Source organism: Leguminivora glycinivorella, chromosome 12 (genome assembly GCF_023078275.1).
Source record: "Leguminivora glycinivorella isolate SPB_JAAS2020 chromosome 12, LegGlyc_1.1, whole genome shotgun sequence".
NCBI lineage: Eukaryota > Metazoa > Arthropoda > Insecta > Lepidoptera > Tortricidae > Leguminivora > Leguminivora glycinivorella.
In genome coordinates this window covers 17,315,488-17,330,438 of record NC_062982.1, presented here as the reverse complement: position 1 = coordinate 17,330,438, position 14,951 = coordinate 17,315,488, and the positions used below count along the sequence as shown (strand labels likewise).

Sequence of the window (14,951 nt, the reverse complement as noted above, 5' to 3'; positions counted from 1 at the left end):
TGGTTCAGAAATGACGGAGATATCGAATAACAAACATTAAAAAATATACAGACGAATTGATAACATAATCCAACATTTGAAAGTATTTATCACCAGAACCCCAAAGGAAGGCGGTTTTTTTTTTCTTAAAAATTATTGCTGTATAGGTACTTAACACAGCAAAAGGGAGTGTACAAGTTTCTAATGGGTTGGCAACGCGCATGTGACACTCAATGAGTTGCAGGCGTCCACAGGTTACGGTGACCGCTTTCAATCAGGCGGACCGTATGCTTGTTTGCTACCGACGTAGTATTAAAAAAAAGCTAAACTTAAGAAAAACTCGTAAGACAATCCCAGTGTCCGTTACAGCGAAGCTTTAGAAAATCCGACCATTAAAGTTCCTAACGCGCTAAACGATAATCGTTTTACTAAATCGGATCGTAATTCCTGACTGATTGATATTAACGAGGCTTCCACAAGCTCCAAGTACAACAGTTCGCTCTAATATGACGCGGTACTAACAAAATCCATTCCAAACTTTATGCCATTGCATTAAGATCCATGGATTTAGGGCCTATTTATATGCTGAGAGAACTCGTATACAAGTTTAAGTACATTGCGGTATTTGATAGGTGCGTAAAAAGTATCTAACCCCCACAGTCCGCAATGTCTGTGGACCTGAACTCGTTGGCGCGCCTTGTAAGTTGTAAATAGGCAGGCACTAATATGCTTCAAGTGTGCCTCCAATTGTTACAAAGCGCACGAACATCGTTAGACACCGTGACGCGGCGAAACGCGAGTACTTTCCTAGGTGGTAATTCACAGAGCTTACCAACTCATTGACTAAACACTGGCCACAAGATACTCGTTACGTAGTACAAGGGATAAATACCCAGGCACGAGCTCAGTCGAGTATAAAACCAGCTATGAACATTGAACAGTGTTCCCTCGACTCGAGAACACATATAGGCATTGTGCATCGCTGAAAGCGCGAGCTACATGCGTGGGAAATATTGGAGAATGCTGCTATTACGTGAACGATCGGTCGTCATGATTGTCATTCATGTGTGAACACGAAGTTCAGACCTTCAGATCATGACCCAACATCTAACCTTAACTATCATTTATCAGAACCGTCATCATCTGGAATTTATAACCAAATCGTAGATGGTAAGACAAAAAGGAGAGCACAGAAAATTTAATTGAATAAACTCGTAATTTTTTCGATGACAAAAATTACCTGGGCATGATAGTTTGCATAAACAAATGTTGGAAAAACGCTGCGTAAAACTTTTCACTACGATCTGTTGAGAAAAATGTACCGGGTCTACCTAATTTGTATGTTTAATTTGTCCTTTAATGGATTGTCGGTTATCCAACTGCCTTCGTCGTGACAGTCGTGACCAATAAACGCGTCCCGATTTCGAATTTCGAACGAGTGGATACGTCTCGAAGAATATTTGGGGTTGCGGCGTGCGGGCGCGGGGCGAATTGCGCGCCATGGTTTTTGCGCGACGCGACATTGCTGCGTTTTTAGGGCCGACACAAACTCAAGACAAACATCCCAGAGAGCAGCTTTAGGGGCTACCCGGCCGTTCAACCCACACCAACCACTTTTCACTACAAACTGTACACTTGCACTGTCAATATAGTCAACAAGTTACTCAAAACAGCTCATAATCGGCAACAGGGTTACAAAGAAAGGGTGTTTAAGAAGACAATCAGGTGTGCTAATGCACTCAACATGCATTCATGTGGGTGCGGCCGGTTCGTTAGTCGCGCCCCGCGACAAGCCATCAATTAACCGCAGACAGCGCGGCGTGATAAGACTGATAAGAGCGCAACAGTACCGCGACAGCTAGACGAGCTGTCCGACCGCTCCGCGCGCAAAAACAAGGAATGCATGCCCCACATCGCCTGCAATAATGCACTAACCGTGCAGGCTTTTAAGTATATAGCATTACTGCGTTTGAACGGACTGTTTCTAACTCTCAAACGTGCTTGGCTTACATGACATGTTTACTTTCATTTTGCTTGTAATTTGATATGTAATTCATGATAATGGATATGACATGGCTGTTTATATACAACGCGTGATATTTTCTCTCGTAACAAAAACTAGCTAGGAATGGTCACGTTTATGAGTGTGCAAGCTTCCTAATTATTTGTGACAACCGGAGCTGGGGTGATATAGCAATCGCTTGCCTAACACTAGTTTGAAAACTAGTATAAGTGTGCCTCATCATCCTCCTTGCGTTATCCCGGAATTTGCCACGGCTCATGGGAGCCTGGGGTCCGCTTTGACAACTAATCCCAAGATTTGGCGTAGGCAATAGTTTTTACGAAAGCGACTGCCATCTGACCTTCCAACTAGACCTTATTGGAATTAGTCCGGTTTCCTCACGATGTTTTCCTTCACCGAAAAGCAACTGGCAAATATCAAATAACATTTCGCACATAAATTCCGAAAAACTCATTGGTGCGAGCCGGGGTTCGAACCGCGACCTCCGGAACGAAAGTTTTGCGCTCATAAGTGTGTATCATTTAAAATGAAAATTGATGTCGCTTTTCTCTGGTTTTCCTTGAGACGTCCTCTCGCCAAGTAAATGAAAGTGTACGACGTACGACAAACAATTCGCAGAAGCGTTCGCGGATGGCTCGCTGGGTCCACATTTGGGAGTACAATTGCATGATGAAATGCGAGTTTGTCACATCACACGCCCCGCGTGCGCTAGAGACGACGGCCCAAACCGGATTATCTTTCAACGGACGCTGACGTCCGATTTTGTTTTCGTCGGGATGGAATACAAATGATGCAGTTTTACGAGTTAGTACAAGTGTGCGGGGACTGGAGACTGCTAAAATTTACGATCCGTGTACTTTGTTGATATGTAAGGTAAGCTAAAAGGATGTAAGGATGCTGCAATGCAAAGCTGGTAGTAAAGGATTCTAATTATTGGCTCTCTATCTCTAAATCGGGCAGACGGTGGACTCTATATACCTACCTGCCCAGCTAATAAATTACAAATCTGGGTTTAATAATAAAATGTTTATTTATTATTTGTAGATTAGGTACCTACGTTGAATGTTAATTGATAATTTTATCGGTCATAAAGTTTCTCGTAAATATCTCTGTTGAATGATGATTTCCTAATCTTGGTTACGGTGACTACCTACTTACGCTTAAATTTACGATTTAAGCGTAAGTAGGTACAAGAAAAAAGCCAGGAGTCCATTCTAAGAGAATTTCTCTTAAGGAAGGGAAACGTCCGGGCCCATAACCTAATGTAACTAACTAACTTGCCTGAGTTTATTTTGCAGTACAAATCATTACCCTGGTGCTGGTGGTAGTAATAGCAATGGTTTAAGTAACAATTCCTTTTTGACACAGGGAGGCGGAAATAAAAATAGTTTGGGAACCTCTACTCTAGAGGTAGGTCGTGCTCGGATAAGATTGTGTCTCTGTCTAGATTATGATTATTTAGGATTGTGCTTCGCACTTGGGTCAGATATTTTTGCGGCCTTCTTTTTGTGCGATGTTATTGCTTTGCTGGTGACTGTAGCAATGCCACCTTAACAATGCTAGCTTAAAAGGTAGCACCAGTGCAGATTTCCAGAGATCATTTAATTTTCTCATACGGGCGACAACTATGGCAAAACAATGAGATGGAAAGTCGGCTATGATGGATAACTGTTCACATGCTATTTACAGGTGTCATGGTTGAATATTTATAGAAGATAATATAGCTATATCGAGATGTAGACTGATTTTATTAAGACAATAACATGTTTTTGTCAATATTGTGGTCAGAATTTAGACAGTTGATTATTCAAATAATTAATGAATCTACGGTTGTACTATAACGTTATTATATCGCTATTGCTGCGACATGTTTCGGGCCAATTTGGAGGCCCCTCTTCAGGCATAAGGTAGGTACAGCGGGGCAGATCTCGACTGGGGGGCAAATGTAACTGGTCCATTTTTTCCATGTTTTACAATGTTTGCATTATTATAAGAGTGTCTATCGATTGTATATCGTAGGCGTGTTCAGTAGATACATGTAGAACTCAACATCATAGTGTAATAATAGAAAAAAATGATTAGTTACAATTGCCCCCCAGTCGAGATTTGCCCCGCTGTACCTTATAGGAGTTCACGCGGCGGCTACACTCCGTGGACTGGACGCGCCGCTCGCCGCTCCGCCCGCTGCGATAGCGATATAATAACGTGAGTACAACCGTAGACAGGCCTGTCCCACTCGCGCGTGTAGGTATCGAACTGTAAGTACCCCTCGCGAGGGGCAAATCAGTAGGGCCTCACGGGCGAGCGGTGACGCACGCGCGAGAGTTGTTCGTCACATACCTGCGTGCTGATTCGACCGCTGTCACAGAATTGATATTTTATCGTGATGCGTGCTATTCGAAACCTCATTTGTTTACCAAAATAACTCAAGGGTGGAATTATTATTTTTATGAGTAGGTAATATCAGGTGCCTGTTTCAATTAAGGTACCTATCTAAGAAGCCAGTTTGGGCGGGTAAATAAAATCGATACACGGCAAAATAAGGAGGTTAGAAACAGGTCGTTCAGTGACAGATCCTCTTAGTTTTGTCTTTAGTTGGTTAACCAACGAATGTTGTAACACTTGTAACTAAGTATCCGATAATGTACAAACTATTTGTCTACGCTTTTTAAATAGGTACATACGAAACGTAGGTACAGACCTGCCTCCTTAAATATTTAGAAACGCTAACGGATTTATTACCAAACGACAAGTCCGTCATAAAATACGCCTACACTGAAACAAGATACGCATACGAGCATACGTGAGTGACGGTTTTACCAACAAAACAGCTATGAGAACGTGTGTGCTGTGATGTTTGTGTAGTTTGCAGCATCAAACAAACTAAATTATCCCGCCATCTTCTGTGATTAAATTAGTTTGATGCTCTCTTCTGAAGTAAATAATAAAAAAATAAATGAATATAGAGTGAGAGTGAGCCTTAATTCTTTCTTTATTTTATTTTGTTCTTAAGAGTGTCTCTTAAAGCTCTCCAGCTTTGCATTTTTTCTTCGGCGAGAAGGAAGAGCTAGAAATCCCGGAAAAATGTCGGATATTAATCCAGCACGATTTTCCTATCACCTGTAATTACTGAAGATACGCCCAAGATGAGCAACTTAGCATTGCTTGAACGTCTCCAAAGGCTTTGCGTTTCTGGTTTGCTAATGCCATGTTATGGACATCGTATTATATACCAGTAGGTAAGCAAAAATCAAAACATATAAGTAAGTACTTACCTAAAAATAATGAAACGGACATTACCTACTAAACCAACAGAGGTTGGCATTCCCTTCCTTGCATTATCCCGGCATAACACGGGGCCACGGCGAGTCATGCGACAACTAATCCCAAGATTTGGCGTAAGCACTAGGTTTTACGAAAGCAACTGCCGTCTGACCTTCCAACCTGAGGGATAAACTTTATTGAAATTAATTTGGTTTTCTCGGTTTGTTTTTCTTCGCCGAAAAGCGACGAAAATATCAAATGCAAATATCACACATTCGAAAAACTCATTGATACGATCCTCAAGCCGGGGTTTGAGACCAACTCCTTATTAGTCGCTATTTCTTCCAGACAAACGATGCACGATAGAGACTTGGTCGAGAGTGCGAGTGGCCGCAGGTCGCGGGTCACGGCTGAGGGCGCAATTACCGGGGCGGCGCGGCGCACGCGCCGACTACTCCACAATTTATATAATGAATTTTAATACGCGCCCGTCGTTCCCACGAGACGATTACCCAGTACCCAGCCAACGTCTCAATCGCTTACGGGTCTCAAGCGTATAGCTCTCACTGTTGCTCTTCTATTATGATGATGATGCTGTCATGACCGATTTCGGCCACAGCGACTGTGGTCTGGAGCAGACATTACAAGAAATTCTAAGAAAGTGTAGCTGTTCCACTCTCTGGTGTGCCTTTACGTGGCTCGCGTACCCTATCTTGTGGCTAAATTTCCGAGCGCATTTTAGGCACGTGGCACGTCAGAACTCCACCTAAGTATGCAATTGTAGGTAAATTTTAGGCGGGTCTGTAGTAGCGCGACAGAGCCAGACTGTGTTCGATCGCCATGTAGCGTCAGCGATTGTCACTTCGGCTAGTCCAGCTGGACGATTCGCGCAACAAGAGCCGCAAGCTCATCTCATCTCACGGCGACGTGCGAATTAAGATTGCACTTGCACCTAAGGCCAGCGATTCACAATACGTTTTACGAGTATTCTACCATATTCATGCAGGTACATGACAAATAGACGAATATGCAATCAGGATGTACCACAAACCATGAACACAGTATAATAAAGAGTGCTATCGTGAACGTACATTTACCGTTTTGTTAGGCGCCTCCTTGTACATAGGGCCTAATTGATTCAACCAATTCGTAAATACTTAATCGCAAGATTTGGCAAACGATATGTCTTAGCCACTTCTTCTTCTGTTTTACATCCTGTTACCCTCTGCTGGGGTGTGGGGCTCGAATCATATTTCTCCGGTTTTGGGCAGTTTGGGTAACCTCCTCCCACCCCATCCCTAACACCCTGAGCTTTTGATGAACAGAGCGACGCCAAGTCGATTTACGACGGCATGGTTTCCGCTCACACACGATCGTAACGTCTTAGCCACACCACCACACTATGGCTACACTCTTCAATACAGATGTGTCAAAAAGAGGAACTTACAGCTCACGTAGAAGATACCTACTTCTCAAGCCTACTGTCCACTGCGCGTAGCTGCATTGACGCATATTCGTCATTGTACCCTTGGTGTATGCTTTGCTTGCAGCTTACATACAAAACAGCACAATTCTGTCCACGGAGCGGCACCTTCGCTGATTGCAAGCTTCATGTCGCCGGGAACACGGAACTGTACATTGTATATTTGTGAACAGTCGTAAAATAAAAAGACAGACAATGACACTGACATAAGCTCGTCATGTATATCTATGGCAAATCTATGGTAAGTACTTGGCAGATAATTTTTAAGAAAAAAAACCGCCTTCCTTTGGGGTTCTGGTGATAAATACTTTCAAATGTTGGATTATGTTATCAATAAAATTCGTCTGTATATTTTTTAATGTTTGTCATTCGATATCTCCGTCATTTCTGAACCAATTTTGAAATTTGGATGATTCTGAAGTACTTACAGATGAGAATGATTATCAGAACGGAACTCTAACCAGGGGCGGATCACTCTTCATCAGCAGTTCCACTGCACCAAATGTCACTGTTCTGGACGTAAGTGCATGCTGTTCTTATAAAAATACCAAAGTCACTATAAGTGTGCCGTTCAGATTTGAGGAGTTCCGTTCTGACCATCATCAGGAGTTCCACTGCACCAAATGTCACTGTTCCGTACGTAAATGCATGCTGTTCCTTTAAAAACACAAAAATCACCATATGTATGCCTTTCAGATTTGAGGAGTTCCCTCGATTTCTCCAGGATCCCATCATCAGAACTGGGTTCTGAGAAAAATGGGACCAATCTGTATGCATATACATTCAATCAAAAAAACGACGGAGATATCGAGGAACAAACATTAAAAAAAAAATTTTTAAGAAAAAAAACCGACGCCTTTCGGGTTCTGGTGAAAGCTACTTGCGAATGTTGGATTATGTAGATATGTGTAAGTATTTTTTTAAACTGCTTTTAATGCTTTAATTATTGGATGGCAACACAAATGAATATACTTATAACGTTAAGGTTTGAGGAGTTTCCTCAATTCCTCATGAATCCGATTATATTACAAGAAATCGAAGCTTGACAAACTTTGACTTCAAAACTCAATATGCTTAACAAACATAACTAAATAAATGTCACTGTTCTGAACTTAAATGCATGCTTTTCTTACAAAAATACCAAAGTCGCTATGAGTGTGCCGTTCAGGTTTGAGGAGTTTGGTTCTGACTATCATCAGCAGTTCCACTGCACCAAATGTCACTGTTCTGGACGTAAGTGCATGCTGTTCTTATAAAAATACCAAAGTCACTATACGCGTGCCGTTCAGATTTGAGGAGTTCGGTTCTGACCATCATCAGCAGTTCCACTGTACCAAATGTCACTGTTCTAGACGTAAGTGCATGCTGTTCTTATAAAAATGGCAAAGTCACTATAAGCGTGCCGTTCAGATTTGAGGAGTTTGGTTCTGGCCATCATCAGCAGTTCCACTGCACCAAATGTCACTGTTCTGGACGAAAGTGCATGCTGTTCTTATAAAAATACCAAAGTCACTATAAGCGTGCCGTTCAGATTTGAGGAGTTCGGTTCTGACCATCATCAGAAATTCCACTGCACCAAATGTCACTGTTCTGGACGAAAGTGCATGCTGTTAGTATAAAAATACCAAAGTCACTATAAGCGTGCCGTTCAGATTTGAAGAGTTCCGTTCTGACCATCATCAGCAGTTCCACTGCACCAAATGTCACTGTTCCGTACCTAAATGCATGCTGTTCCTTTAAAAACACAAAAATCACCATATGTATGCCTTTCAGATTTGAGGAGTTCCCTCGATTTCTCCAGGATCCCATCATCAGAACTGGGTTCTGAGAAAAATGGGACCAATCTGTATGCATATACATTCAATCAAAAAAAAAATTTTCAAAATCGGTCCAGTAACGACGGAGATATCGAGGAACAAACATAAAAAAAAACATACAGACGACTTGATAACCGTCCTTCTTGGGATATGAGGCGACGGATAAAAAAATACAGACGAATTGAGAACGCCTTCCCTTGAGATTTGGAAGGATAAAAATATATCAGGATATCACTTAAAGTCGCCAGCAAATGATTAAACTTTAAACCAAATAATCCTACTTAAACTAGTCAAATATCGTAAAGGTACCTATCACGCATTCACGCATGCTGCGTTTCCGTCTGAACCATGGTCAACCTCTGCGCAACGGAACGACATACGAAGCGGGGGTCGAACCCACCATAATTACTGGAAACCTGATAAGGCAACATCTCACTCCGTGCTTCGTTTTTTTCCGTTCTGGTTTTTTACATAGATTCTCCATTTATAATTATTAATTTCTATAATCGTTTTCGTAAAAAGAAAGTCAGGACGACCACGAAAACGATGGAGTGACGACATTGCAGCTACCGCCGGCCCAACATGGATGAATAAGGCAAAAGACAGGGACGAATGGAACAAATTGGAGGAGGCCTTTACCCAATAAAATGGGGTTCCTAACAACTAAGAAAAAAAAAAATATATATATATATATATATAATAATAACAAGATACTAACAATAAGATTAAGTCTAAAACTAACAATAGCTAAATCAAATTTATGTCAAAACCAATAAGTAGTTAAAATTAATGTAAAACAAGTGTAACATATATACTATGTACGTAGTTGTTAAGAAAATAAAGAGGCTTTCTATTCTATTCTATACTCGTAATTTCTATAATAGCACCGTCTGATAAATCTGACAAATGTCTGCCTGCACAACTACTACAAAGCTGAATGTAAGCTGTAAGAACTTTCCTTTTTAGACCTAAATCTAAATGAATGAACCTCTGCAGGACAGCGTAGCTCGTCTGCGGTGTCTACGAGTATTGTTTGGTATCGGGTGTCGCGTGGGAGAGAGTGCTGGACCGATAAGTATTCAAATATTTTAGCGAGTACGAGCGGCCGAGGAAAGGCAAACCAGTATAAGAGGTCTTGGCGCCATCGCCAATGACCTAAAATCTGAATTCGCTTACCTAGTTTTCGCATATTTTTTGTAAATTTAAGCAATACTATTTTTACTTCAGTGTTGTTCAGATATTTGGAGTAGGTTTGGCATATAAGTTTAACTAAAAACTGGTGTTCATTGTAATTTCAGGGAAGGCTGTCATAGGATAGGACTCATAAAATATGGCAAGAACGCTCTCATTTATATGTCAATTAGAAATTTTCAGAAATGTTGGGCTTGTTAAAAGCAACGAAAGAGCTTGTGGATGGCTATAATATCGCTATTGCTGTAAAGTTAGACTTTTTTCCCCTCACTAGCTCGAAAACACGTGTTTTAAATTGTCCTTTAATACCAGCGGGTAAAAACGCATGTTATCCACTAGTGGGTAAAGTAATTTGACCTTGAATAAAGTCAAATTAACTGCTTTAAAATTGATAAAAGTAGGTGAATCTAGTAATAAAGATGATTTACCACCTGTGGAACTACTGGAAGCAGTGATAAACGCATTTTTTGCGTTGTAGTTTCCTCGCTATAGTGAGGGTAAAAGTTTTGTGTTGCACTCGGGTGCAAATGTATTTTACTTCTCGTGTGTTAAAAAACTCGCAAGTTCAGGATTCTATTCTCGAACCACTCGCTTCGCTCGTGGTTCAACTATAGAATCCTTTCACTTGCTCGTTTTTCAATTCCACGCTCGGCGTTAAAATACAACTTTGCCCTCTTGTACCTATAACAAATAACTATTTCACCTCAGACATGGTACACGCGAAGTACTGCAAAAATCTCTTGTTCCCAAAAATTTGCTCAGACTTCCGAGCAGTTACAGGACTCACTCAATATTCAATTTATATTCAGTTTGGGAAATTAATGTACCTAATATTAGTCAAACTTACTTACACAATGAAAGTGAATTAACTAAAAATATTTAAATACGGTCTGATTCTCCCCTACTGAGTTTTTAAAACTTGTCGATAATTGTCTCTGAGTGTAGTTTAGATGCCGCTAACGTTGTGTCGATGTCAAATAATGCAATTCAAATAGTTAAATCAAGGCAATCGCAGGATGTAGAGTATTTTTGAAGGCATTCTTGCGAATCTCAGCAAGAATGCTTGGTTTAATTGCGAGATAGCACTAGTCACGTCAGGCGCGATATTCTCTTAGTACATTTGTCTTATCTCTGATTTGCTAGGTAAACAAACAGCTGATGTCACTACTGGAACAAGTCAGTATCCTTACGATCTCTTTCGAAAAAATAGAAATGTTATATCGCTTTTATGGCCCGTTTAAGCTGAATCCACCCTCACTCGCGCGACTATAATATATAACACACGCAGTACATCGCAGGTGTAGGCTTACGACAAGTTACGAGCGTCGGCCTCACACCTAAATGCACAGCGACTATTTCATCTTGATACCACTATGATCAATTGATCGTGTAGCGACGACACGGCGCTATCGCGGATAATGGTGATGGCATCGTGCGGAGTTTCCAGTACGTAGGTATACTTATTACGCAGGTGCCTTGTTGTAGTAGAGGAATGAGGGTATTTCAGCGTCATAAGAAGAGCTTTGCTTACTGTTGCTGACATCAAGGGAAATGGGGGAAAATAATTGTTATCAATCTGCTTAGGTACGTCATACTTTAAAGACCCCTTATGCCTAAGTAAAACGATAAGAGATGTGATTAGTAGATAGGTACAGGTACAACATATGAGTTCCACGTGATTAGGTACCTACATCCTTTATAGGCGGGGTGAGGACGAACGCTAGCGTTGTGTAAAGCTGGTTGAAATGAAATCAGTTTCGCTAACGCTGCATTTTTGTCTTCAGTGAAACGGTTAGGTAAATAATAAGTAAAGTAGTAGTAGTAGTACAGTAGGAGTAGTAGAGCTACATGCCGCGATTTTGATAACTCATTGTTTAGGACATTAATAACTTCACACTTCAATGAAACGATGGCGTTTGTAATAACACTTGCACAGTCTCTATGTAGATTAGTTAGTACTGATAGTGTAATTATGATAATCCATATCGTCACTACTTTTAAAAAAACTTGTATCTTCGTCTGTCAATGAAAAGAAAATTGTAGTAAGTATGTATGGAATGCATAGACTTACTGCGTTTTAACTTTGAGGAGCAGCGTGAGATACGAGATGTTTTCAAAGTAGTGACAATATGCAAATAGCTAAACCGTTTGTAACAACATACCCCATATCACTTTAAAGCCAAAGGTCATAGTTTTTATTTCTCAGAAACACGAATTTTAATATCTTGGCGTTATTTATGGTGACCCCGTAACGGTCATCTAGGCATTTGAATAACGACACCTACTTTTAAAGCCCACCATTAAACTTGAATTATCATGAGTTTCGTTATTTGATTGACATTTATTGCTATTAATTTTGATCGCAGTGATAGTTAACAATGGTAAGAACTAAGTTTACACTTCAGTCTATTTATTATCCACCAAGGTGTTTAAAAAATATAGGTTCTGCATGCGGAATAATTAAAAACAATAAAACATTATTGGGACTTTAAGAACTAAAAATTAAATCAAAAATATTGAGATCCGTAAATAGTGCTGCAAAGAATTAATTGCTGAAAATTTTTGTTAGTTTTATAATTTGAAGAATTATTTAAGTGATATGATATGATATACCTACCTACCTGTATGTGCGATGACATCAGGAATAGCTTTACAAGATTTTTTCCCAATGTTGCCCATTTTCACTTTAACCACTGGCGATTAAATATATGAAAGAGGCGTGTTCCTAGCACACAGTCTAAGCTCGTGTGGGTGAACGCGTGCTATGCTTGTATGAGTGAAATATGACAGGTCGACCGTTCGCGTTTTTGACATGCGGTAACTGACAGGTAACCGAGAGGGGGTGGGCGGCACTTTCAGCGGGGAGAGGGAGTGGCCATACTGTACGATAGTACTCTTTATTATACTGTGCTTTAACCCACTTAACCCTACCAGGAGGGACTGTTCGGAGAGGGGAAGGAAATAACGCAAGCATTGCTTTTAGCTGGAAACCGCAAAATGCAAGCCGTGGCTCCGGGCGCCCGGTTCACTCATGGAAGCGGTTTGAGCTGGACCGAGGCCACGAGAGTCGCTGAAGATAGGAAGGCGTGGCGCGAGCTGGTGAAGGCCCTTTGCACCTCTGACCCTCTAGCACAACTTGCCTTGTCGGGCGCGAGTCCATACTTGAAGTCGCGCTTGATGTATGGACTCGCGCGCGACAAGGCAAGTTGTGCTAAAGGGCCTGGGGTGCCTTAGGACTACAACAACAACCCTACCAGGTGTTATAACACCGATTCAAATAACACCAAAATATCCCGAATAATCCGGGGGTAAGAATTTTTGCATTTATGGTTACCTATCTGGGTTAATTTGACGTTATATCGAACCTCTTAATCTTTAATACTTACGAATTTATTTTCCACGCTGAAAAGTGTACCTACACTTTTTAACCATAACCATTTTTTATCCGATTTCATTACACCTAATTAATCATAGGCATCACAGCCATGTCGCGACTAATAATGTAACGAACTGTGAAAAGGCAATGTGGAATACCGCTCTAGTGCCTCCATAATTGTTATCACACGTGAGGATCTAAAGATAACGCCACACGCGGCGGTAACTTCATAGGAACATATACCTACTATCTTCATAGGAACATATAACAAGTGTATATGTATAGGTAGTAGGTAATACATTACGATACAAGTGTTGAAAAGACGATAGTAGAAAGGAGTGGTGATAAATTTAAGCACGACCGACGATCGTACAACAATTTACAGTATATTATGGCCTCTAACGTTTCAATATTATAGGCAAGTAAAGTACTACTTTGCGCATTAGTGCGAAAAAGTTGTACCTACTGTAATAGCACACTCGTGTCGATTTAAAACACTCCCTACGGTCGTGTTTTAATTTATCGCCACTCGTTTCGAACTTCCTTTTTTACGCACTTGTATCGTACGACGTTTTTCAGTACAGATGGCTCTCCGAAGTTTCGACCTAGCATATAATGAACCACTTCTCGCACTAGTGCGTAAAAAAACACCATCTGTACTGAAAAACACGTTTTCATCTGAAATACATTGTATACATTCATCCTATACGTCACAAATTATAATCTTATTAAATACTTACACGGCAGCGTAACTACGCGACTTGGCAACCACTTACTCACAAAATCAGTTAGGCCTAAATAAAATTATATTATTAAAATTCGTCGTCTCCACTGTCAATCCTCGAAAAATTCAGAAGTCACAGTTTAATTAACGTACACTAACCCCCAATTAAGGACTCACAAAAACTCACTATCGTATGTTGACAGCGCCGCGCAGCGCTTATCGCGAACACTCGTTTATTTACCGCGCCGTGATTGGTCGCGCGGGCGTACGGAACGTGCGTACGCGCCGGTGTCTGCGGCGGACTGCGCTCGCGCGCGATGATGCTGGGAGCTTTTCCACTGAAACAGGGTTGAGACGATGTCTGATATCTAGAATCAGAAAGAGGAATTTGACTTTGCGGGCGTGTATTTTACCGCATATGTAGCTGTATAAGTACTTATATATTAAACGCATTTTGAACATGTAATTTGATTTAGTTAAAAGTATAGTTGCGCCTATTTATAACGGAAAAGATGAGGAGTGGCAGGTTGGCGTGGTACGGTCATGTAATGAGGAGGGATGAATATCATATAGGCAAAAGAATTTTGGAGATGAAGGTTGGTGGATGGAGAGGGAGGGGTAAACCCAAGCAACGATGGATGGATTATGTGAAAGAGGACATGAGAAAGAAAGATGTGAGTGTTGTGATAACGAAAGATAGAGGAGAATGGAAGACATGTTGTACCGACCCCACATAACGTGGGATAAGGGTAGGAGGGAGGAGATTAAATTAGCATAAAATCTCAACTTACCATTTTCATCCAATCATTTTCATATTTGGTGATATGGTTAATTTCTTTTTAGGTATTGATCGTTATCGTTACACGCCATTATGTGCCTATTTGAGCGACACACTTAAGTAAACGAAATGCTTTCCGCATTTTGAGCATTCGTTTCAGGACTTTCAGATGCCTAAATAACATCATAATCGTTTACGCTCCATATAAAAAAAAACGCCAATGTCTCCGTCGCACTAATTTATATGGGAGAGAAATAGTGAGAGAAAAATACGCTACGGATAGATTGGCGTGTTGACTAGGCAAGGCGAAAAATAC

At 40.9% G+C, this 14,951-nt stretch overlaps 1 protein-coding gene across 1 annotated transcript in view; it reads right to left on the bottom strand.

Annotated features, from left to right (window-relative positions):
• Nucleotides 1-14,115, bottom strand: part of LOC125232023 (unconventional myosin-IXAa) — a 66,238-nt gene extending 52,123 nt beyond the window's left edge. The window contains exon 1 of the mRNA XM_048137633.1: nucleotides 13,874-14,115. The gene's annotated coding sequence lies outside the window, so the exon portion shown is untranslated. The remainder of the gene's footprint in view (nucleotides 1-13,873) is intronic.
• Nucleotides 14,116-14,951: the final 836 nt, after the last annotated feature.